Genomic DNA, 27,254 nt, shown 5'->3' on the forward strand with positions numbered 1-27,254 from the left:
TATATGAAGAACATATATACACACATAAATAAATAAACATAAATAAATATACATACATATGTAAAAAACTAAGTAAAATCTACAACCTTCCTTGCGTAATGTTGCAAAATTATGGGCATGTTGTTCTCACTTAGATGTAATTGTTTTACTCTAAATAGAAAGAAAATCCGTGAAAGCTGGACCTCATTATCTGCTAACTCTTGGTGCATAGTATTCACTTTGGAAAAGGAACTTTATTGGCCACATTCAATGAAATAGTGTCTGTCACCCATTGGTTCTTAAAGGAGGAGGGTTTCACGTGTCGTCCTCTTCTAGGAACTTCGACAATGTCTGCAAAGCCTTGACTTGTCATAACAGAAGGGAGGGGAGGACTGACGTCAGGTGGGGAGGACCTAGACACATGGATAAACTCTCTGCAACTCACAGGACAGAACTTAAAACAGAGTTAACTTTACAGAGTGTGAACAGTGTCAAGATTGTAAAAGTCTACTCTAAAATCTGGTAGTATTTGGTCATTCACAGGGTCTATTAATACTTTATAAAACCACATTTGGTCAATTACCAGTAAGTTGCCTTTCTTAAAAAATCACTTAGTTTCACTTAATTAACCACATAGGAAGTTTGTGGAATTATTTCAGAGTTCATCTGTGTGCTTAGATTCAGTTCCCCAGAAGCTGACTTGGAGACGGGATCCTTGTGTATGAATTGTTCATTGGGATTGTGATGTGAGGAGACGTTAGTGAGGAAATGAGGTGGAGTAAACAAAAAAAGACATCAAGGAAGAGTGTACTGTTACCAAGACAGGGTTCCTAGGTGATTCAAGTGATAAATGCACTTGACTTCTGAACAAAAGTTGACCATTCCTATCCTCTTAGAGGTGGCTCTAAAAAAACCCCATTGGAAAAGCGTCCATTGAGAATCCCTTGCAAAATACATCTCACTCTGTCGCATATGGACTTGCCATGGCTGCAGCTGATTATGACCAAGGTATTATCATGATGGTCAAGTAAAGCCAAAGCCTCATGGAAGACCCTGGGAGATGGGGCGGGCTTGCTCACAGCTCTTCCACCTGATGGGCCAGGCCCCAGAAGAGGCCCCCAGCCCTATCTTTTCACCACTGGTTGACCGTCACTTCATGGGGCTTCTGGTTTGCCTCCATATGAGTGAATATCACATCCAGAGAAATACCATGGGACAGATGGTCATCCACATTACCACCTTTGCTCAGCAGTACCAAGGATATATAGCAGGGCACTAGGCCCAACAACTGCCTATCCGAGGGCAGATTTGGACCAAAGTGATTTCTTGTAGAAGATAATATAGTATCAAACCCTTACAGAACATTTTTCCTGACTTTCCTTTTTTTTTTTAATTGGGAAAAACATACTGGGGGTACAAGGAGGTGAGGGTTGGGGGCAGAAGGGTAAGGATGGGCCAGGATGCAGTTGCAGAGCTGCACAGTTTGGTCGGTGGGGGGAGCAGGTGAAGGAAATGATGAGGGTCCAGAGGGGACCAGATACTACAGAGGAATGACAAGCATTTTCCAATAGTAATTAAACCAACTGTCTTATTGATTTGGGAATTGGATGCTGACTCTCTGGCTTCTTCATGCTGAACAGGGGCATAGATGTAAAGGGGGGAAGGGAGGACGCTTTATCACCTTACTGGTGGTCTTGGGTTACAGCTGCTTGCCTTCTTGCTCTGTTAGAAGATAGTTTCCTGTCATTTGCTCCCCTCTGGACTGCAAAGTGTTTTCCCCGGTGGGTCCAGTGGGGATGGCTGGTTGAACCCAGAGGCTCCATCCTCCTTTGCTTCCTTAGCTGTCAGTTTTATTTCCTTTTTGTCACTGGCACTGGGTTCAGCGCCAATTCTGGAGTAAAACTCAGAGTTAAGGTTACCTATAGGAAACGGAGCAAACCTAGAGAGAACAAACTTGTGAGTTACAAATAGAAGGGTTTTGAGGGTGTTGCTTTCAGGTTTACTGGGGTGGGGGTGTGTGGCAGAAGTAACATTGGATACCCTAGGCATTTTTTTTTCTCCTTCCCCACCCAGGGGTCAATCTGGGGACAATGGTACACTGATTCTTATTCTTCTCCATACAACACAACAATTAGTTTCTATCTTCCATCTGCTCCATGAGAAAAGTTTGGACAGTCTTCTCCCATGCGACTTACCATCTCTGCACATTCTCTGGAGAGTCAGCTATGGGTGGCTTCCAAATCTATGGTATGCAACAACAACATCATAAGAAGTGTTATTGTTGTTAAGTACTATCATGTCCAGTACAACCCATAGTGACCCTATGATCAATTAAACAATTAAACGATCTGAACTCTGTCCTGTTCTGTGCCATCCTCACAATCTCTGACATACCCAAACCCATTGTTGCAGTCACTGTGTCCATCTGGTTGAGGGTCTTCCTCTCTTTCATTGACCCTCCACTTTTTCAAGCTTGATGTCCCTCTCCAAGGAATGACTTCACCTAGCAACATGCCCAAAGTATGTGAGATGAAGCTTTATCACCTTTGCCTCCAAGTAACCCTCTGGGGACACCTTCTCTGAGACAACTCAGTTTGTTCTGTGGTCCATGGGTTATTGAGTACTCTTCTTCCAACCCGGTGGCTCCAATACATCAGTTCTTTTTATTGTCACCCTTCCATATTTGCTGTCGAGCTCTCAGCAAGTGATGCATAGCAAGTGATTGACCATGGTCTGAATCAGTTACATCTTAGTCCTCAAGCTCACATCATTGCCCTTCAATAATTTGGAGAGATACATGACTACAGACTTTCCCAAATTATGTCTAAGTATCATAGAATTTTAATATAACTTCCGCTGTAACATGGACAAAGGATTATTTTTTGTTTCAGTGTTTCTGTACCATTACTATTTAACAGCTTGATTAATTAATTTGATTCTAAATAATAAAATTTATTTTCCTTTGTGTTTTTACTTTTCATTACGGATTAATGAATATCAGATTGTCCTTGACATCTAGATCTATTGCTACTAGAAATACTCTGACAGTAATCCTTGATTTATCATTGGAGAAAGATATTAAACTCTAAAGATTTGGCAAAACGTTATTCAAATGCCAGCAAATGTTTGACGTTCTTCTTCTTTTGTGTACATTTACATTTTAAATATTAATGAAAGCTTTCCATTACATCCTCTATCCAGATAGTTGTGAGATACTAATTTATAAAGAAACAAAATTAGTTTTATAGTTCAAACTTCTAAAACTAGCATAAATCACTCCTCAATGCAATATTCATCTCTGTCTACACATTGTATTAAAGCGTGCTATAAAATGTGTAAATTTAACCCTTATACATAGGGGATGAAGGCTCTTTTCAGTGATTTATGGAACCATGAGAGGATTTATTTCTCCTCCCCGGAAGTCTTTCTATCATCCCAAGATTTATTTTGTCCAATCAGGTGAAGACTACTTTCAACCACATTTGAATAACTGCTGATAGGTCATAACTTCTCTGGAAAGAAATATCAGATACTCTATTGATATTCTCAGTTTTAACAAGACTTGAGCAGGAAAACTTTGCCTGCTGGAGTTTACTACATAATCCACCCCTCATTTTCTCACAGGTTTGTTTTAATTCTCTAGGAGCAAAAAGAAACAGGGAACTCTCTAGCATACTGAAGAGCAGTGATATCAGTTTGGAGACTAAGGTGTGCCTGATCCAGACCCTGGTCTTTGCCATTATTTGCTGTGCATCAGAAAGCTGGACAACAACTAAGGATGATAGAAGAAGAATCGATGCCTTTGAGTTGCGATGCTGGAGAAGAGTGTTGAACATACAATGGACTGTCAGGAGAACAAACATCTGTCCTAGAGGGGATAAAACCAGACTGCTCTCTGGAGGCAAGGATTTTGAAGCTCCATTTCACATACTTTGGGCACATGGCCAGGAGGGACCACTCAGGAGGGACCAGAGAGGGACATCATGCTTGGAAAGCTGGAGGGACAGGGGAAGAGAGAAAGGCCCAAGATGAGATGGATTGACTCAGTGACTGGAGCAATAGTACTAAATCTATTGAAGATGATGCAATTGGCTCAGGTTAGGACAGGTTTCAGAGCTAATATACACAGGGTTACTATGAATAGCAGGCGACTCATTGGCACTTAACAATAACAACTACATCAACTTCTTAAGAATTTTTCATGAGGGTCCAATATTAAGACTATATGAGGAACTTGTACCTACTCAACAACAAATATTCCAGCAACCAATTGATACATGCTGAGATATGAATGGACCTTGGAAGCATGCTCAGTGAGAAGTTCTGTGTGATTCCACTTAAACTGAGACCGGAAATGGGGCGAGACCTCTCCATCAGGATGACTTCCAGGCTTCACAGCTTTGGGAGCGAGTGCTTGGTGGTCTTGGGGTCAGGGGTTTAGGGTGGTCAGGGGGGCTCTTAAATGACCAGTGGGGGTGGTTATGCAGCACGCTGAAAGTGGTTAATGTTACTGAATGGTACAATTAAGGTTAGGTGAAATGGCCAGTTTTGGATGGTATTTCTTTAAAAATATACCTCCCCCCAAACAAGTCAAGCTAGATGAATGTATGATAGTTGTAGTTTATCAGTAGGCTAAATAAGCTCTCTTCCATTAATTTCTCTTCAAGGTCTAATTCGATCCAGTGTGACTTCTGTTCACAGTTGTATTCCTCTCACATTTTATTCCCTGTTAATTGTTCATTTCACTTTTCAAAAGGTTAGCAAAGGGCAAGAACGCTAGACCAAGGTGTTTTACACATTTTTGAAATGTGTTTTAGAAATATTTTACAGCCGGCTTTTCTCAGATGATAAGTTTCATACTATTAAAAACATAACATTGTTAAAACATTTAGATCATGCTCATAAAATAATTTTTCACCTTGTTTATGCCAATTATGTTATAGAAGAGTTTCAACACTGAAAGAAGATGCCAGATTTAATAGTGACTTACAGGCAGTGCTTTTCTGAAGAATTAATTTATATATTTAGGTTCTGAATCTGGTCTAAGTTTGCCCCAGTTCCATTTACGATGTGTAGATTCCATTTCATTTCTTTGACAAAGTGCTGTCGGCGTCAACCTGGATTTTATTTAGCATGTGAAAGGACTATCAGCCAAATTCTAATCTCAGATGTGTGAAGCTATTGCACATATTTCATTTCACGAAATGTGCTGCTTTTCACTCTCAAAAATGGATTCGAGACATTTGTGGCAAAGCACAGTATCCACAAGGCCCACCGCAAGAGGGGATGGGTTAATTTTCAAGGAGTGAACTTGAGACTTGACTTCAAGAATGCACACGCCGTATTTCCCTCTCCAGGTTCTTGTTAATGCATGGAACTCGTTGCATTTCACCAGTGGGTTGGATGGAAAGGCCAGCTGTTTGTGAGGGCAAGGTGTTGGGAAGGGAGAAGGACTCCCAAAAGTGTGTGTTGAGATCACCTGAGAGCCTGTTCAGAGTAGAAATGGTGCAGTTTTTCTTCAGTGATCCCTGAATATATTGATCATTGATCATTTGCATTCCCATGTCTGGAGTCTCATAATCAGCGATTACTTTCACTGAATGTACTTTCACATCTTTTCTGTTGCCTGAGTTTAGGGTTTATATTTATTTAAGGGGAGAATGCAGATGGTACATGGGTTTTGATGGGTGAAGTGGAATCTGTATCACTAATGGAGCTAGGACAAACTTATACCAGATTCAGTATCGAGATAGAAATCACCATCCAATCTGGCATCTCCTTTTAGAGTGTTGCAATGCTTCTGTAACATGATTGTCAAATGTACCCTCCATTTTTAAATGCAGGGGTTTTATTGATTTTATTTGTCTTCTCTCCTTGAACACCTCACATGATCAGGGTGGGATCTGGAAAGTACTATCATGGTGATTGTTTTTCTTGGGCTGCATCTCTTTGTGTTGAGAGCACATTAGGGTGGGAAAGTGCTATGTTTCTTGTTTAATATTTTTTCCTCCTCAAGTGGATCTCAGAAGACTGCAGGGTAAAAAGATCCAGAGTGCTGATTTCTAATGCTTTTGGCCTTTTAATTATTGTTATAGGAAAAGGAAAGAATAGGTATTTCTAGCTCTCTTTTTGTTGCTAGCTACTGTGGAGTAGCCCCACACACAATAGAACATTGTACTGTGTGTCCCGCTGTCCAAGGATTCTATTTAAGGGGCTAATGCAGGTGAGATGCAGGGTGTTCATAGCCTGGTTGTCTGGAAGTAGATCCCCTAGATCCCTAGACCTTTCTTTGAAATCACAATGTTAGAAAGTAGCAAAGAACTATCAGTGTTCTGCAGTTCAGACAACAGTATAAACTTCTGCAAATCTATGCTGCTGTACAGAATGAACTGTTTTCCACTGAGTCGTGCAGCACAACTTAATTTTATCATTAAGAGAACTATTTGCCTCAGCAAAGTCCTATTTTGTACATTTTAGCTTTACATTTCATAGCTTGATCATCTATCCTCTAGACTATATTTTCACTGTTTTGTATATAATTACAGTTAGCTGATGCCGTTTTTGACAAGTTCTAATGAACTATCCACTTGTCATTTTTCAGTTTTGCTCACAGACCCTGTGGCTCTTAAATATTATTATTATTTAAGATGACTAACAGCACTTTTTCTGGGTGTCTGCATTGTACTAAACACTTGACTATCCTGAAGGAGGTAGTTTGTTTTTAAACATGCAGTTGAATTGAAACTAACATTATGCCATTTCATCTCTATCTCTCTATATCTATCTACATCATCTATATCTATCTCATCTCCTTTCACTTAGAAAAAAGTAAAATCTCAGAACTCACTTCATCCTTTTATTAATAACTATTTCTGACAACCAGGTTATAGATAAATGCTCTGCCAGCCCTCAACACACGCTTCAAGTAACTAATGTAAAACATGTGCACTTTAGTATATTCTCTTTCTTCCCTCTTAGATACCACCGGAATACTTCATCTGCAAGAAAAATCTCCCTCAGAAGTCAAGCATGCGGTACGTATATTATAATTACCTCTTTTCACTTTGCAAGCAGTGCTGTTTGAAATATGTAGCAAAGGCTCTCTTTGCACATCCAGGTGAATGGTTTGAGGGGGGTGGATCAGCCTTACTTTCCAAGTGGCTGCAGATGAGGGTTGAGGGTCTTGAATTTTGGTCCTGGCTCCCCGCTGACTTAATATGTGAGAGGGAAAATATCTTGTCATTGTGTAGGGACATTTAGAGATAAGAGGGTAATAATGTCTTCGTCTTACCCATGACTGATGTGGCTCTTTAGACCTTGACCCGCCTGATAACAGGTTGGTTCTGATGCATGACAACCCCTTGGATATCACCGTTCCATGGGATTTTGCTGGCTGCCTTTATAGAAGTGAATCATCAATGCACTGCTAGGTCAACTGCTAGGTCGACTTCAGTCATCAAGCTTTCTGCTGGCCACAAATGTGTTAAACTGTGTACACGACCTGGGGGCTCCTTTCAGACTTTAAACCCTAAAAACAAGCCACCTCATTATACTATTTTCTGAAGACACAGCTCAGCCTAGCAGTTACAACATTAATTGAACAAGAAGCAGTAGGGATACCCTCTTATAGATTGGCCACACTGGAAACAGTCATAGAATTAGGTGGTCATCATTCTTACTAATATTTGTTGCTACTGTGTACTGTTGTGTCAGAACTGACCAATATCTGACTCTGGCAGGTTTTTCAGAAGCAGTTAATCACACAGGGGGAGATACCCTTCCTTCTCCTGCGGAGCAGCTGGTGGATTTGAACTGTGTACCTTCAGGATTGTAGTGCAGATTCCTACCACTAGGTCACCAAGAGCTTCCCACTAATAATAGTAGCAACACAATATTTAAATGTTTGGCTATTAATTGAAGGATTGATAGTTCATACCCTTTCAGGGACTCAGAGAAAGCTCTGCTCATGTGCTTTTGTAAAGATTGTGGTCTAGAGAATCTTCTGGGGAAGCTGCCCTTGTACAGGGACTTATAAGGAGTGTGGCCTTTGTAAGTAAACCAGCATAAAATAAAAATAAAAAAACCCAAGCCCCTTCAGTGGCTCCTGACAGCCTCAGTATCACAGGAAGTTAATGCAGCATTGAAAGACCTTCTAAAGTGAAATTTGTATCATTGTTACTTAACGCCATCTAAAATGTATCTTTGAATGTGAAACGACCATTAAGTAGCTACTTAAATGTTTAGTATTTAAAAGTATAATGTGCACAGAATAAACTTCCATGATGACAACTGACCTGTTCAGTCACTAACATAAGAGCCAGCAAAATCTTTTGAAATATTATATATTATATACTCAGTGCTATTATGATCAATTCTTCGATACCTTCCGTTGGGTTTTTGAGTCTGTAACTCTTATTTAACAAGAGGAGACTTCCCATCTTTATCTCATGGAGAGGCTGGTAGATTCGAAGGCCAGTCCTTTGGTGAGTAACACAACACACTGTCTAGAGTTGGTTTTGGTTTTTAAAAAAATTTTTATGTTTGAAACTTCATCTTTGGGTCACTGATGAATCCTACCTTCTCTAACCTATCTGTTGTATGGCTTCCTGTTGGGTTTTATTCTATTTCACCAACCTTGCACAGTTCCTAATGGTCAGAAATCTACAAATACTTATTGAGCCTCTAGTGTATGTCTGACAGCATGATAGAGGTGGAGTAAATGTTTAACTCACAAAGACCTCAATAAGACTTGCTTCCTGATCTCCCAAGTTCAAAGCGTCTTCATCTGTTCACAGTATGTGATGTGCAAAGTGTGGTGATAAAGAAATTAAAAAAGAAGCAATATTGGCACAACCATGCATTTCATTAAGAGGCACAACTCTTTACAATCCCCTGTTTTTAACCACTAATTACTAAGTACTTACTGTGTGTGTCAGATCTTACGCTTAACAACCGGGAAACATCAGTAAACAAACAGGACAACAGCACTGACCTGGAGAGGCTAAGTGTTAGTTGAGGGAGACAAAATAACAAATCATAAAGAAATAGATTTGTAATAAGCACCGTTTGTTTCCCCAGCCATATTTCCCCCTTCAAAGCATATAAATTTAAGTCTTAACTTGGAGGTTTCCACCTCCAACCCTACCCTCAACAATATCTCCATACACAGTGGTCAAACAAGTTCAAGTTAAACTCTTTAGGGTTGAATTCAGTTGTTCATGTTGAGTATACAAGGCCTGTGAAGAAAGTAAATGCATTTTAGATTGCTCCCCGCCCCCAACTGTCATGTTTCGTTACTGCCCGGCCACAGATTCTCCCTTGCGTTTTCTATAGCGATGGGTCCAATCAGATCTTGCAATCGTCTTGAGCCAGACAGCGGGTGCAATGCATGTTGTCATTGTTCGTGGCCTTGTGAACTTGGCTGTAGTCTGTGGTGTCCATGCTCCCTCATCCCCTCATCTAAAAGGCATTTATGAGCCAATCCAAGAAGAAATAATGAGTCCTAGTTGTGATTTTAAACTTCTCATTCACTCCTTGTGTGAATGAAAATATATAGTGGAAAGAAGTTTATAGACGCACTGTCCACAGCTTGGAAGGAAAACTGTGAACATGAAGGTGCAGTGTTTGAGCAACAGTACACCGCCCTGGTCGGTGGCCCAGGGAAACAGTGCGCCATCCTGGTTGGTGGGCGGAGATGATACTCTGCAGAGGAGTTCGGACATTGCAGAAAATTCAGATGAGTCTCATGCTCTCATGATACTTACCTATTTGGAAAATATGCCCCCCATTTATTTGACCTACTTTTTTCTTTTTAGGATGTGTTAAGATGTCACCTAAGTCTAAAAAGCTACGCATGGCATTAGAATACAAATTTCAAGTGGTAGCAAACTATAATCACCAGTTTAACTGGCAAGATTTTTTTTTCCTCCCTGCTATTTCAGTTGAAAATAAATTATTGGTACATCTTACCAGTAATGAATGATGTCTCCGATTTTATGAAATACCACATATTTATGACCAATTACTTTTCGCATTTATTTGTGTAATTTTCAGACCAGGGCAATTCTCCTTCTGCTTTTTAAAACCATCGCAAAAAAAGATCACCCTCTTGGATTTTTACCCACAGACATTTACCGATCAGCTGGTAAAAGGCAGAGACCATCTGGTGTAATTAAACAAGGAAGGTTTCATTCACATTACTGGGTAATTCCTATAAGCCATCACCAGGAGAGGCAAGTCAGTGCCCTCTTCATGCTGTTCAGACATCTTTTAAAACAGCTCTCTCTTTTCCCTTTTAAAATGTGTTCTCGTATAATTTAGGATATTTTCCTCCTTAATCCTCTAATTTTACTTTTTAAACAGGTTCTTCATGCTGCTTTGTAACAGCAGTGCAGTTTTCCTTATAGATCAAACTATGTTTGCAAAGCTATTGCTATGTGTGGATCTGGTAGGTGGACTTAACAAATTAGGACAATTAAATACAATTGTCTGACAGCCCAAATGGAGATATATGGCCGGGTGGGAGATAGTGAGTGTCATTCAGTTCTTTTTGCAAACTCTTCACACTTCAGTCTTTTGTGTCTTTAGCTTCGTGGATCCCTGTTTCTTGCTTTCTTCATTCCTCTGCCACTTCCCCCTAATGCGTATCAAACTACACATTTAAGTAGTAATATCTTAGTTTAAAAGAAAAACATGAGGCCTCGGGAGATCTTTGCCTTGTTTTTGATGGTTTAGTGGTAAGGAATTGTGCTGCTAACACAGAAGAATACAGTTCAAATCCACCATCTGCTCCATGCAAGAAAGATGGGCATTTTCCTCCGCTGTGATTTATTGCCCCTGAAAACCTGCTGGAGCGTCCGACTGGATGGCTCATGGCAACAAAAATAAAGGCTCTGGCGGCCTAGCCCAAAGGTGTTCACTGCTAACCTGAAGGCTGTGTCTGGGGAGGTTTAAATCCTTCAGCTTCATGGAGAGAGGAAGGTGGGTGGGCATTATGCCGATAAGGACGTCGAGCTCTGGTGACCCCAAGGAGAGTCGCTGTGGGTCAGAACTGACTCAGTGTCTGTGAGGTTTGGAAAGATAGGCCAGTACCTTCAGAGTGTTCTGGTCCGCTCTTATAAAAAACTACCACGGCTGGAATGAAGTCGTTTTGATAATCAGATAAAAAAAATCGAGGCTTTCAGTTATTGTTTCTGATTTAAAAATGTGGTGTTTTCTACTCTTAAACACAAGTGTCATTAAATGTATGTGTGACTATTAAAAAGTTTTGGCTGTGTTAAAAATACCATCAATCAAGTAAATGGTCTATGTACCATAATGACAAAAGGACTATTAACATTTCTACCAGCTTTATCGGGAAACTTTTTCTTCTTTAAGTTGAGTAATTGTCTTTGAGGTTGGTGGGATTGTAGAAAGTCTAATGACACATTCTGGGACGCCTGTTTTGGTAACAGTGTGATGCGTCAGTTGTGCGATGTGTCAGGTCAGGCGCGGGAGAACCTTTCAAGATGGCTGAGCTTGTCCTCTTTAACTGACACCACTTTACATTTTATCCATCTTGGTAGTATATTTTCATCAAGTTTGTTGTTTCTTGTTCTGTGTTAGGAAACTATGCACACTGAACCTGATGTCATAGAGCCAACACTCAATGTCTTCACTCTAGAGTTAGGCTTTCCATGCTCTTCCTAGAAAGGCAATGTGGATGAGAGTCTGAAGGTTGATTTAAGTGTGTGAGTGGATTTACAACAAGCTGTGTCTGCTAGAGATTCCCCTCGTGTCTCTTTCTTCTCCAATGTGATGACTGTCAATTAGTTAACTTTTAAATTAGCCATTTTAAATTTTTTTGTATCTGTCCTCTCAATTCTTGCTGTGGTTTGAATTGTTCTTGCCCCGAAGCAATGCTTTGAAACCCAAGTGGCTGTATGTGTAGCATGACTAAGCTTGAAGACAAGAGGGTTTCTTTTTTTATGCTAATGAGCCCATGCCAAAGTCAGGCAGATTCTAGAATTAATCATTTCTGAGTAATCAGAAGAGCAAAGTAGACAGAGAGGCAACTGGAGGTAGACACTGTCTGAAGATAGACGCACAGGGCAGATGCATAAACAGTCCCTGAAATGCTGACCAGAGCACGCTCGCGAACCTTAACTAGTTAAAGATGGCGCACCCATAGAGCCACACCCTGAGATTATACTGTTAGCCGCCCGAAAAGATGCGTTTTTGTTTTTTTGTAAAGACACTTCAGTCTGTAGGGAACTGCTCTGGTGTCTCAAAGTCCACACCTCTCGGGCAGTTCAGATTCCCCAACAGCTCCTCTTGGGAAAGATTGGCAGTCCCCTCCTGTGAGATTCCCAGAAATCTAGGGGAGGGCCCACTAGGATTCTTTTAGAGTGAATGACAATGAGCATTTTAAGTTTGTGTTGTTGATACTTACTGTCAAGTTGGAAGCCTCCAGCGGGTTTTCAGGGCAGTGGATCCCTTGGGAGGAGATTGCCCATCTTTCTCCACAGAGTGCCTGACTTCGACTGTGTCAGCACTAACATGATAACCTCCAGTCTCTTCTCTTTATTTAGTCACTGTTACTCTTTGGTCCACATACTTGTAAGAGTCATCTGATGGTTCTCGTGGGATTAGGGGAGCAAATCTCTCGTGCGTTAGTATTCCGTGTTCACTCCTTCTTATCTAGATTATTAGTCTGAAAGGTTTTCTACTCCTCATCGGAACGATTTCAGAATGTTGGCCACGTCTGCTGCCCAAGCGCCGAAAACACACCGTGTTCCTTCACTAAAAGATGAGAGGCTTTGGATACCAATTTTATTGGTTTACCAAAATACAATCTCTCCGTGCCGATTTCAGATCGCATGACATTTGGACATGTAGCGATATTTGACAAGGGGCACTGCGTGCTGATACCAGAGTTTGTATCTGATGTGTGGATGCCTGGGACTCATGTGCCAACAGTATGGCTTTGATGAGAAGATTAGGGAAGAAATCTGACAACTCCCTGGCATGAAAGTCTTCAATAATTATAGATTAAACTTTTAAGACTTAATGACTTACCGAGTTGGCACAGAGAGTTGTTTCTTAAAAATTTGAAATGCATGTCCGTTTTAACAAATACATCCTTTTGCCCCCTCCCACCCCAGTCTGCTTTGATGAAGCTGACAAAATGATTACAGAACCCAGAACTTAGGGTTTATACCATTGATGGTATTGCTGTGCGATCAAATCAACGTGGACCCAGAGAAGCCCTGCAGGACAGGGTGAGACAGCTCCACGGGGTTTCTGCAGCTGCTATTTTTATGGAAACTCATTGCTGCATCTTTTGTCTGCAGAACAGATGGTGTATTTGAACTGCCAACCTTTTGTTTAGTAGCCAAGCACTGAACCACTGGTCACAAGGATTTTCCCCCTCTTTATTACAGCTAGTTTTCTGCTTAAATGGACCCATAGTTCACACTGAACTATGACCTGGGCAAACAAGGCATTGGGCTCTGTGTGTTTATTTAAGTGTTTCCTGTCGTAAAAGTGCTAAAGTGTATGACTTTCCCCCTAATTCTGTCTTTCTCAGTCAAAAGGAAGCTTTTTTTAAAATTGCTATTTCTATGTGTGAAAATATGTAAAAGAGTTTTGTGAATCAAGCTTGGCGCCTCTTTTGATGTTGCTTCACAACTCCTGCACAAGTTTGAAACAGTTATATTTTTAAAATAAGAGGCAATGGAACGGGATATAAAAGGTTCCACTCGCTGGCAGGCCACCAGAGTCCCTATGTGCTATAGGGCAGGGAGAGGATTATGTGTAAGAATACATCAAAGGCACTTCAATATTCTTGGCCTGGAGTAAGCCTTCAATAACTTTTTGAGAGTCTGTCAGATATTGTTCTAAAAGCAAGCATTCGAATTAAGACAGACCAGGAAGAAGAATTGGCCATCCACTTGCAAAATGTAACCGGCCTTTGAAAACCCTTTGTATAGTAGAGCACACTTAGATTAACAGATACGGCAACCACAAATGAGGAGGAACAATTGTAAGAAGAAACTAATGATTGGAACATGGGATGTGAAAAGCAAGAGTATAGGAAAACTAGACATCATTAAGAAAGAAATGGAATGCATAAATATTGACATATTAGGTATTAATGAAATGAGATGGACTGGCATGGAATATTTTGAATCAGATAATCATGATCTACTATGCTGGAGATGAAAAGGTGAGGAAAAAACGGCGTCAGTTTCATAGTTTAAAAGGACATTTCTAGATCCATCTTGAAATACAATTTTGTGAATGATGATATTTTTGAAATACATCTTCAAATACAATATTGTGAATCCGTATGCAGATACATCCAAGGAAGACATGTTATTACCACTATCATGAAAATTTATGCACCAATAACAAGAGTCAAAGAGGAGGAAACAGTTGATTTCTGCCAACTGTTGCAGTCAGAAATCTATCAAACATATAACCAAGGTACAGTAATAATAATGGGTTACTGGAATGCCAAAGTTGGGAGCCAGGAAGAAGGATCAGTAGTCGGAAAATATGGACTTGGTGACCTAAATGGGGCTGGGGATGGAATAGTAGAATTCAGCACAATCAATGATTTATTTATAGCAAATACCTTTTAGAAGAAACATAAACCACAGGCTATACACATGGATTTCACCTGATGGTATTATCCACAGGAATCTGATCAATTATAGCTGTGGGAGGAATCATCATATCAGCAGTGAAAAGATTGTGGAACAGACCATCAACTACTCATATGCAAATTCAAATTAAAGCTAAAGAAAGTGAAATCATATTCATAGAAATAAAAATTTGGTCTTGAGTCTATTCCTTCTGAATTTTAAAAACAACTCAGGAGTAGGTTTGAGGCCTTGAACAAAGACCAGATGAGATGTGGGAAGATATCAAGAATATAGTTCATGAAGAATGCAAAAGGTCATTGCAAAGAAGGCAGAAAAGGGAAAAACCAAAATGAAAGTCAGAAGAGACTCTCAATATTGCACTAGAGCACCAAGAATCCAAAGCAAAGGGAAGAATCAAGATGTTAAGGAGCTGAACAGAAGATGTCGAAAGGCAGCTTGGGAAGAAGAGGCAAAGAGTGAAATGTGCAAGGAGCTGGTGTCAGAAAATCAAAAGGGCCAAACTTGCTTGGCATTTCTTAAGCTGAAGGAACTAAAGAACAAATTCAAGCTGTGAGTTGCAACGATTTAGTATACGGTGGGCAGAACATTGAATTATTCAGAAGCATTAAAAGAAGATGGAAGGAGTGTACAGATCATTGTAGCCAAAAGAAGTTGCTGACACAAAAGAATTTCAAGAAACAACATATGATCAAGAAGCGATGATGATGAAGGAGGAAGTTCAGGCTGCTCTGAAGGACTTGAAAAAAATAAAGACCTAGGAATTGATGGAGTACCAATTGACCTATTTCAACAAACAGATGCTAGTCTGGATATGCTCACCAACTGGTGCCAAGAAGTCTAGGAAAAAACTGTCCAACTGACTAGATAAGATCTCATATTTATTTCCATTCCAAAAAAAAAGTTGACCCAACAGAGTGTGGAAATTATCAAACAATATCACTAATATCATACACTAGCACAATCCTGCTGGAGATTATCCAGAAACAACTGGAACAGTACAGTAACAGAGACCTACCAGAAACACAAGCTGTGTTTAGAAGAGGTTGTGGCAGGAGAGTCATTATTGCCAGTATCGGATGGATCTGGGCAGAAGGCAGAGTACTAGAAGAACGTATATCTGTGTTTCATTGACTCTGCAAAGGATTTTGACTGTGTGGATCACAAGAAATTGTGGCTAACCTTGAGGAAAATGGGAATCCCAGGACACTTGATTGTGCTTACGCAAAACCTATCCTTGGACCAGGAAGCAGTCCTCAGAAGAGAGCAAGGAAACACTGCATGGTTCAAATGAAGAAGGGAATGTGTCAGGAATGCGTCCTAACTCCATATCTTTTCAATCTATAGGCAGAACAAATCATTCAGGAAGAAGGACTTTATGAGGAGGAATGTAGCATTAGGATTGGAGGAAGAATGACTTGTTAACAACAAATGATATGCAGATGACACAACCTTGCTTGCTGAAATTGAAGAAGATCTGAAGCATTTTCTGCAGAAGGTCAAAGACTGTAGTCTTCAATATGGATTGAAGCTCAACATCAAGAAGACAAAGACTTTCACTACTGGGCCAGTTGACAGCATCATGGTAGATGGAGACGATATTGAGGTTTTTTTACAGTTACAGTTTGTTCGGATCCACAATCAACACTCTTAACACCAGCAGTTAGGAAATCAAGAGGAATTGCATTGGAAAATCTGCCATCAGGGACCTCTCCGGAGTACTGGAAAGCAACAGTGTCAGTCTAGAGATGTCAGTCTACGCCTAATCCAGGCCATGGCCTTTGCTGTTACTATGACTAAGGATGACAGAAGAATTAATGACTTCGAATTATGGTGCTTGAGAAGAGTTTTGAACATACCATCGACTGCCAAGAAAACCAATAAATCTGTCTTGGAGAGGATGAAACCAAGTTTCTCCTTGGAGGCTAGAACTTTGAAGCTCTGTCTCACATCTTTTGTGCACATAGTCAGGAGAGATCAGTCCTTGGAGAAGGACCTCATGCTGGGAATGGTGGAGGTGTAGCACAGCAGAGGAAGACCCTGGATGAGATGGATTGATACATTAACTAGAACAATGGGGGTTGGTGTGTCAGAATTAGTGAGACTGGCTCAGGACAGAGCTGCTGTACATAGGGTCACTTTGGGTTGCAGGTGACTCAATGGCACATAACAACAACAACAACAACAACAACAACTTACATTAAGGTACCAGATTATTGTAAATGGTTGTCTTTAGATTATTCAACGAAAGTGACTTCAAACCCACCCAGAATCACTGAAGAAAAGAAACCTAGAGACCTAGTTTTTAAGATTTAAAAGCAAATAAACCAGCCAGTTGCTGTGCCTGCATTTCCACTCAGTGAACCTGAAGTGCTGAGCATGCTCTGTGGAGTTCCTGGAGCTGCAAATCTTTGCAGAAAGCAGAACTGCATTCCCCCGTCCCCTTAAGGTGGCTGGTGGCTTTAACCTGGCATGTTACAGTTGTCAAGTTATCAGCCAAGTCATTCTTCACTAGAAAGAAAACTCAGTGACTTTATGACTTAACGTGGTTACCAAGTCCGAATCAACGTGATGGCTAAGAGCTAGGTTTGGTATGTTTCATTGAAAGATGAAATATGGGTAGGAAGATGCAATTTTCAGATATTATATTTATTTACTGGAGAAGCCATTACTACATATGGAAGCCCTAATTAACAGGAAAAAACCCGCCAGCTTCTTTATATGTATTTCACAGGATAATCCGTCTCTCACAGTACACAGTTTGGTCTCCTCTGGAAAACCCTTCAGAGTGCAGACATGAGGCTGTATGAAACTGTATAAAGAGAAGTGGGTCTTTTAAGAATTTAAAGAAAAACAAAACACATAGCACAGTCCCATTATACACATGATAATTTTGATTACTTCAAATAACCATAAATAACCCACATTAATTTTAGAGTAATATTTTAAAATCTGTCACCAGCCAGGAGATGTGGCACATAATATTCAAGATAACACAGAGGGAAGGAAGGAATCAGCACTGATAGTATCTATTGATAGTTTTACATATAAAAAATCAGAAAAAATATAGATATTGAGACTTAATTTTCAGAAATTTCTGTATTATATTTAATGGTCAAGTCTAAAATGTAAGTGTTTTTCTTAATGTGTACAATCAGTTTTCTATCCTCTTTATAAATGCTTTGAAGTATTTCGTGAGTTTGATTTGCATGGTATTTAATGATCAGTTCGTTTTGTAGAAATGCACTCTTTTCTCTGCTGTAATGAGATGAGATACTAAAACCTATGTGCTTCAATTAGTGTCTGTATTCATCAATCTGAAAATTTAGTGAGGGATTCTAGAGATGATTGGTGATACTGCAAGAAGGCATGGAATGCTTGCAGGGAGTTTAAAATGTAAATTGTTAGACAATAGTCATGTTTATGTCATAAGTTAAAACATTATTAAATATAAGGGATATTTTTAAAAACAATCTAAATGAATCATTAAATCTAAATTGATTTCTGCATTTCAAACTCGTCATGTTACTTAAAATTCAGGACAGCAGTAGCAGCTGCCTGGCATTTTTCACAGCACCAGAAAGATAGGACATGAAATTGAATCACCAGTGAACTTATCCAGGCTCTATTTTTAAAGGCTTCATGGAGTCATAATTTTGTCAAGTTACCCATGAAGTAGTGGAGGGCACAGTTGTTGTTAGGTGCCGTCAAGTCCGCTCCAAATCAGGTGACCCCGTGTACAACAGAATAAAACATTATGCAGTCCTGTGTCATCCGCACAGTATCTGTGGGTGCCTGAGCACTTGTTGGAACTTCCAATCACCCATAAAAGAAGCTAGAGATTAGGTGTTTATCTGTGGATTGTATTCGATGCAAGAAGCTGATCATATGTGTAGGGCGGCCGTGCACCGTAGTGCAGGATGTGCACTGCACAGCTGTAGGGAACACCACTGACTTTATCATCTGTGAGAAAAGCTTCCAGAGTTGTGTACAGGAACACTTCTTTATGCCTGGGAAGTTTTCCTCTAGTAATTCTTCCACAGCTTTTTCAGTGCCTTTCCTTGCTTCTTCCTGTTCTGGGATTCCAATGATGCACATGTTATTTCTCTTGATGGTGTCCCACGTTATTCTTAGCTTTTCTTATTTTTTCATCCTTTTTGATTCTGCTTTTTTGCTCTAGCACATCAGTGGTGACAATTCTATCTTCTTTTTCACTGGTTCTGTTTTCCATCTCTTCAACTCTGCTCATGTGTCCCTCCATCATGTTGACAGCATCTAAAACATTGGACCTCATATTTTAGATCGTGGTTTCTTGTTTTTTCCAGTGCCTCTAATGCCTCATTTGTTTTGTCTGCATTGTTCTGGGTTGGTTTTTGGCTGTCCTCCTGGTTTTTGCTTGCAGTGTCTTGTAAATCTTCGTTTGCCTTTCATCCATGGAAAATATTCAATCATTATTCTTTTAAATTCTCAGGAATACTTCTGTAGTACAGTGACCTTATATAAGCTAGCAACTGTCATTTTCTTGCTTAATCCTGAGAATATTTTTCCTCACTACAAACCAAAAACAAACAAACAAAAACCCAAAAAAGTTTCCAAACTAAAGTGCAAGTTCAGTACGAAATAGATACACAGGTTTTTCAAAACAGAAATGGGTATGTCAGGAGTCCTGGTTATAATGTAACAAATAAAGTGCTATCACTTGCTTATGTTCTTTAAGGCTCCATATGGCAAGGTTCTGGCAAAACTTTTTGAAGGGGTAAGAAATAGTTTCTTTTTATTTTCTGCAATTTAGGTTCTGTATTATCTGTTGCATTGAAGAAAATTCCTACTATTTTTAAAGTATCCGGTCTGCTGAAAGGTCTTCAGCTAAGCTGTAGGCAAATCTCACAAAACACGGCCATTAATTTGCTGCTTCACTTCTCTGTTCATCAGCAACCATCCTCAAGACGCATCATCAGGACTAACAGTCGTTCACATGACAGAACAAAACATTTTATTTGTATGTTCTGGATAAATAAGCTTATGGTATGTAATTTATTTAGGTAAAATATCATTGGATGAAAATCTGTGAACAGAGAAAGGAATTCTTAAAAGTGTCAACATGCTGTGTTCTGGTTCCACTCTCATTGTCAAACCCTATTCTAAACACAAAGAGAGCTCTAGTGGTTTAATGGTAACAAGTTGTGCTTCCAGCCCAAAGGCTCACGGTTTGAATCGACCAGGTGCTGTGAGAAAGACGGGCAGTCTCCTTCTTTGTGATTTATTACCTCTGAAAACTCTCTGGAGGATCAACTTCCAACTCAATGACAGTGAGTTGAGTTGTTGATTCCAAACACAAAGAGCCCTGATGACATAAGAGTTAAATTCCTGGTTGCTATTCTGAAAGTCTGAGTTCAAAGATTCGAAGCTACCAGGTGCTTCTGAAAAGATCTACAGCCTTGGGAACAGCGTGGCACTTTCCCTGTCCTCTAAGGCTGCTGGAGGCTAAACCTGCTGGAGGCTGGTTAGGTTGGTTATTGGACCCTTGGAAACACTGGAGAAACAATAATTGAACAAATAATAGAAATTCTTGGTCTGGTTGGGCTAATGTGATAGTGGGAGGAGATAGCAAAGCAACGACAATTGTAATAAAAATAAAAGAAAGAACTTAGGTGACGTGCAATCCTTGGCACTCCTAACCCCTTCAAAGCAAGTAAATTGCAGTCTTGGTATAAGAATTAAATATTTGTATTTTCTTCCAAATATATTGCTGTATTTCATCATTGTGATCAAACAAGTATAAGTTAAAAGAAAGCTGTGTAACCATTAATTTATAGTATTCATGTTGAGTATTTACATACATTCAAAAGAAATTAGCAAATTCAAGTTGACCTCTCCAACTCTTAGATGTCGTTGTGATATTCGTGATGTAAATACATTATTATTATTTGTTTTTTGAAGGGCATTCTAGACAGTTAAAAATGTAGAAAGCTATCTTGTTGAAAACTAATTCCTGGCAAATTACACATTTAACTAAAGAGAATGACATCTTCCAAATATGTTCAAGGTTGTTATCTTTGTAAGCATATATGTAAGTGTGTGAGTGTGTTTATCCTCCTAGACTAAGTAAGCTTCATAACATCCATTTTTGTAAGCATTGAAAAATAGTCCTCCTTGAATTTTAATATAACTAGTTGAAATGTTTCAACAATGCAAAATACTGCACTTGCATCCACCTTTCCCTAATACTTGGTTCTCAGTTTGGAAGTTACATTTTTTTATGATTATATTTAAGTAGAATGTGAATTTATACAATAGAACTACATATGTATATTATAGATATATCTAAAAAGATATTTTCTATTAGTTTTAAAACTATGTTGGTCACATTAGCTCAAAGCAAACAGTCACATGGTAGAGATGATTTCCAGGGAGGGTGATCTCTCAGAGAAGCCAGCGTGGAGCTAGCCCGAAAACGAACATTCTGGAGCCACTGGAATTGTGCAGAGACAGTGAAACGGAGGAGTGAATGTTTGGCACAGGCCCATCAGACACGCTCCTTGGCCGAGCTGAGGAGAGCAGCAGCACCCTTACCCATCTAGAACCGTGGTTCTCGCCTTCGGGTCACACTCGCATGATGATAATAGGACCAATCCCAGCAAGGAGATGGCTGCTGAAGAGGGCCCAGAGTTTAGAAAGCTTGGATTTTGAAATTCAGGCACGAGGTCTGGAATTGCTGCTGCGTGTCCAGACCCACCCACTGACTGAAGGCGACCTGTGTTACTTTCTTGTTCAGTCTCTTTCATCCAGCGGCATTGGCTGGCCGAATAGAGGATTCCTCCTTCCGCGGGGCGGGGGCGGTCACTAACATCACCACCATGCCATCTCGTGTCAATTCCTCAATGTAATATAAAATGTTTGTCATCCAAACCATGTCAATAAACAAGGGAGTTAATATGAAAAAAAATTGATTACTAAGTAAGGTGTGGATTTTTTTTTGTTTGTTTTAATTTGAAGTAAGATTACCATTAGCTCCAAATTCAAGTGGTCAATTTCAAACATACGCCTAATGAAAATGTATTCCAAAGGCATTTTGTTAGTAAAGATTTTAAATTGATAACTTAAAAAGAAATGTCGTAGTACATTTTAAAATCAAGGATTGCACAGAGCCTGCATCTTCAGTTTAAAAATGTTGGCAAATGCATATTCATATAATATGTAATATGGAACCATGTTATAAAACTGCCGTGACATCACATCTCATTTAACTTTGTGATGTTGAGATGAAAATAAAGATCAGTTGTAGCATAAATTGGACCCTTACAAGTTGAAGTTTATACATACCCCACCCGCCAAACTCTCTGTTTCCTGGGTGTAGGAGATTGTCTGTGCAGGACATTTGGATATGATATACATACTCCCTCCTGTTTCTTCTTGATAGTAATATGGTCCCCTCTCAGCCTCTATGTTGTTCTAAGCTTCACACAATGACAAAACTGACAGATCCCTTAATTATGTTTCTATATTGTCATTATTCCACTCAGAGAAGGACTCTGCTTGTGTCTATAGGTTTTCCAAATCGTTTGGTTGGTCATAAGCACTTTCTCTGCCTAGTCTGAATCCTGTTAATTTGTGGGAGCAATTCACTCCACCACACCTATCAACACGTACACTTTTCTTTTTCCCCAGAAACTTCTAGCCTAACCCCTCCCGATTAATCTCATTCATTCCATACCTCAATGGCAATAACTACATTGGTTACTTTAACTATAGATTGTTGTTGTTGTTGTGTACCATAGAATCAGAGCCAACTCATAGCTGACCCTCCAGGCAGTTTCTCAAAGGCAGTTAATCACATGGGAGGAAATTCTCCATCCTTCTGCAGAGCAACTGGTTGCCTTGAACCGCGTGCTTTCGGGATTGCAGCACAGCTTCTTGCCATTAGGCCACCAGAGTTCGTTAATTCTAGGACTTCACATCAGTAGAATCAAATGGAATAAAATCTGTGTCTAGCATCTCTGAATAACCAAGATATTTTTGAGCTTCATTTACATATCACTAACATGATTGTTTTCACTTTAGAATGGTACTCTATTTTAGAAATACACCAGGACTTTTATAATGTATTCTCTTCTTGATGAATACTTGGATGGCTTCTACTTTTTTTTGTTATTATGAATAATTGTGGGTGAATATGTTTATGCAAGTCTTTTTGGTGGTATGAATGCTTGCTTTATTTTGGGTAAATACTTAGGAATGAAATTACTGCGCCAGAGAGCATGTACATGGTTAACTTTATGAGACTTTGCTAGGATCACTTCAGAAGTGGTTGTATCCTTTTAAATTCCACTCAAAAGCTCTGCCAGTTCTGGTTGTGGTATAGGATTTTAAATCTATTCACTTCAAAGGGATTTGGTTCCTAAAATTGTACAACGCTCACAAAATATGATAGAAATTTGGTTATTGTTACCATTATTTGATAAAAGGTAGAAATCAAAATAAGTTACTTTTGGCTTTGTGAGATCATTTTAGGAGATGAAAATCAAGTATTATAATGGAAAGAAGAGTACAATCTGCTGTTAATTTTCAAGTAGATTAAGGGAAAAAAATCCATTACATTATAGCTGTCCTTGGCAAATTTTATGACTCCCATGCGCTTCAGTATCAGATATATTTTGAAATGGTACATAAAATGTTGATTGCTTAAAAGATAACTAATTTCCTTTTAAAATGTTTTTACAAGGCTTGGTGTTTCACAGAATTAATTCTTTTTTTTTTTTTTAGAAGTAATTCTTAAGTGCTTTACTCAACCCAAAAGAAACCCCATATGTTCTCAATTTTGTCTCAGATGTTCAGGGCCCTTCTAAACCCTGACAGTCCCTTTGCCCATCAAGACGTCCCCAAAAGGCTTTGGAGTCGGATAGACATCCAGTCTTACCTCTGGAGCAGAGGGGATTTCTCCTGAGTGCATCCCCTAGACGAAAGGTGCCTTTTCACGTTTTCTGAATGTAGCCTACATGTTGGAGTTGTTATGTTGTTGTTTGGTGTGTGTGTGTGTGTGTGTGTTTTGTTTTTCTTTTTCCTTCAGTGCATTATCCAACTTTCTCTGAACTTGGGAGCAATCTAGTTTTCTTACACTCCCTTTCTAAAAGTTGATTATGGTACTCTCTTTCAAATATGGCATTTGCCATTGTGCCCTTTTTAAATTAGACCATTGAATGACTTTGATGGTATTCTCAATGATGTGCAACCATCGTCATTAACTATTTCCAAACCATTTTCATTGCTTAAAACAGAAACTTTGTAGTCCTTAATAAAAACTCCGCTTCCATCTTCCTTGCCCCCAACCAGGTCCTAATAAGTCCGAATTGGCTTTTTTCCTCCATGCGTTTGCCTGTTTCAGGTAACTCAGACAAGTGCAATTCACGTGTGCTATTTGTTCGGATGTTTCCCACAGTCATCTGTGTCATAGCAAGTGCCAGAACTTCATCTCCTTTTGTGGTTGAATAATATTTCACTGTCTTTACGTGCCTGCACCGTCTAATACACACCTCCAGTGGAATATTGTTCAGTCACACAGAGAGATGCTGCAGGACTAGGTAAGATTATGTTTTGTTGTAAGTAAGAGTCTCTGGTAGTGTAGTGGTAGGAAGCTGTATAGTCACCTTGAAGGAACGTGGACTGGACACCCCAGTTCACCCATTGGAGGGTCAGTGATGTCTTCATTCCAATTTGATGGTATAAGATGGTACAAAACAACAGCATGAGTTAGTGTCAAATGGAAGTCATCAATAAAGTTTGATGTCAACAGTATGTACGTACCACATTTTGTTTACTCACTTTTTTGGCTGTTATGAAAAATGATGTAATTAACACTTGGATACAATTAATCTGCATCTTCCTTTCAAACTGTTTGGCTGTATACCTACGAGTGGATCTACTAGAGCACAAGGCAGTTCTAGGTTTAGCTGTGTTCATCCGAGGATTAGCTTGGTAGGGAACGACCCCACCTTTCTGTCTAACTTATCGATTTGCTTTGGTGTACAATTGTTGGTGATGCTTTCTTACACTGATCGTGAACTCTGAGATCCGCACACAGTCCTCAGATTTCTCTTGGGTTTCATCTACTTGCACTTTCATTCTGTTTGCCTTTGTTAGCCTACTTAATGGTTTGTCAATGTTATTAATCTTGCCAAAGAACCAACCTTTGATTTTGTTTATTCATGTTTTAGCTTTTTTATTTAATTAATATCAGCTCAAATCTTTATTATTTTCTTGCTTCTGTTAGCTTTGGGTTCAGTTTGCTGTTTTTACTGGTTATTCAAGATGAAGGTTAAGATATACACTCCAGTTTGTTGTTGTTGTTGTTTTTTTAATGTAAGCATTAAATTAAAAAAAATTCTACTTTGGCATGGTTTCTGTAAGTATTGTTATGCTGTTGTTTTATTTCTATAAGCTTCAATCAGTCTCTAATGTCTCTCAGTCTACTTTGCTTTGATTTGTTGGTGGTTTAACAATGCCTTGATTATTTTCTATATATTGTTATCATTTCAATTTTCCTTCTCTATTAGTATGTGGTTTCATTCCCCTGTAGTAGAGAAGATACTTTGAATTATTTCATTGAGGCTTGCTTTATGACTAAACATATGATTTATCTTGAAGAATAATAACTGTAAAATCATGGATATTTAATCTCTGTTGAGTACAGTTTTTTGTTTATGTGCATAGTATCTAGGTGGTTTATAATGTTGTCAACACCCTGCCTTTTCTTTTTGACCTTCTTTGTAGGTTTCTATTTTCATTTTTAAAAATATTTTATTGAAATCTCTCAATCTGTCATAGAATTATTATAGAACCTAAATCTCTATATCTGTCATAGAGTTATTTTTTCGCCAACTCTAAATTTTTCCTTTATATAGTTTTGTGCTTTGTGGTTAGGTATATATATGTTTAGAACTATTATTTTTAAAAAAATTAACCTTTTTTATTACTTTATAATAAAAATGTTAATTTCTATTAATAATAGTAATTATTCTAGAGGATATATAAGAATATAGAAATTAAATAGAATATAGAATAATATATAAGTAAATATTATTAATATATTAATTATCATATTATAATAGTAATATAATAATAATTGAGATTGTTAACAGCTTCAGTTTGCTTGGTTCTACAGTCAACACTCTTAGTACCAGCATCAGCTAAATTAAAAAATTAATTGCATTGGGAAACTCTGCTGTCAGAGACCTCTCCAAAGTACTGAAGAGCAATGATATAATTCTGGACGCTAAGGTGCACCTGATACAGGCCATTTGCCATTACTTGGTATGCATCAGAGATCTGGACAGAGGCTAGGGATGATAGAAGGAGATTTGATGCCTTTGAGCTGTGGTGCTGGAGAAGAGTATTGAATATACTATGGACTGCTAGGAGAACAAACAAGTTCGTCCTGCACAGGGTGAGGCCAGGCTGCTCGTTGGAGGCAAGGATTCTGAAGCTTCATCTGACTTACTTTGGACATATTGCACGGTGGAATCAGTCCTTGTAGAGGGCCATTATGCTTGGGAGGGTGGAGGAACTCCCTTGATGAGGTGGATTGATTCAGTGACGGGGGTAATGGGGTTAAGTGTGTCAGAGACAATAAGATTGGCGCAGGATAGAGGAGGGTTTAGGGCTGTGTACACAGGGTCCCTATGAGTCACAGGTGACTTGACAGCACATTACATCAGCAACAACATTATTTTATGATGGCTTTCTGGGAAACAACAACAACAAACACCACAAAACAGCTTGGCAGAAGTGTCTGACCTCCTTTGACTTGTCAAGAGGGAGGAGAATCACTACCACCTCCTGCTGCTGTGAGTTGATTCCTGAAAGGTGGAGGCCAGACATGCCTTCCTGGCACTGTTTTTGTAGTTGACCTCAGGGATGCGAGCTGTTGCCATGACTACAGATTCGTGGACACATGGGACGTACTAAGAGAAAGAGCAAAGGCATGGGAAATTAAATGTTGGAATCTTAGGTAATTAAATTTTCCATTTTTACATACAATAGAAACTTAGCTATAACTGAGGAAGCTGTGTTTAGTTGCATAACTCTGTTAGGTTGAAGAGATTCAGTGTAGGCATTTTGTGTCCCATAGGCCTGTCACAGTTCCTTGATTCTCCTCCTTTCGGGTCATGAGGTTTCTTTCCGTCTTTTACGCCAGGGATGGCTTGTGATTAATCCAGCATGATGGTAAACTTGATCGATTCTCATGTGGAATTCCGTATACCTTATCCTCAGGATCCCACTCCAAAATGATGCTGTAAACTTTACCCACATTATTGTTGTTAAGTGCTGTCTAGTCATAGGCAACTCATAGAGACCCTATGAATGAAAGTCCTCTACACTTATATAACTTTCATCCTTTCTCCAAGTTCATAGGGTTTATGGAGGCAAACTATTTACAGAAGTGGATGCCACTCCTGCTTCCAAGCTTGTTTTAACTGGGGAGCTCCACCAAACACTATTCACCATGGGAAACCATTATTGCATTTGATACGTCAGTGTCACAGTGTTCAGCTTCACAGTGACTACAAATTACCTCTGTATGGCAAGTGGACACACAAGGGCTATACGACCTAGAAGAATGTTTCACCAAAAACA

This window comes from Elephantulus edwardii, unplaced genomic scaffold (genome assembly GCF_000299155.1).
Source record: "Elephantulus edwardii isolate Elephantulus edwardi_28Jun2011 unplaced genomic scaffold, EleEdw1.0 scaffold00091, whole genome shotgun sequence".
In the NCBI taxonomy this organism is placed as follows: Eukaryota; Metazoa; Chordata; class Mammalia; order Macroscelidea; family Macroscelididae; genus Elephantulus; species Elephantulus edwardii.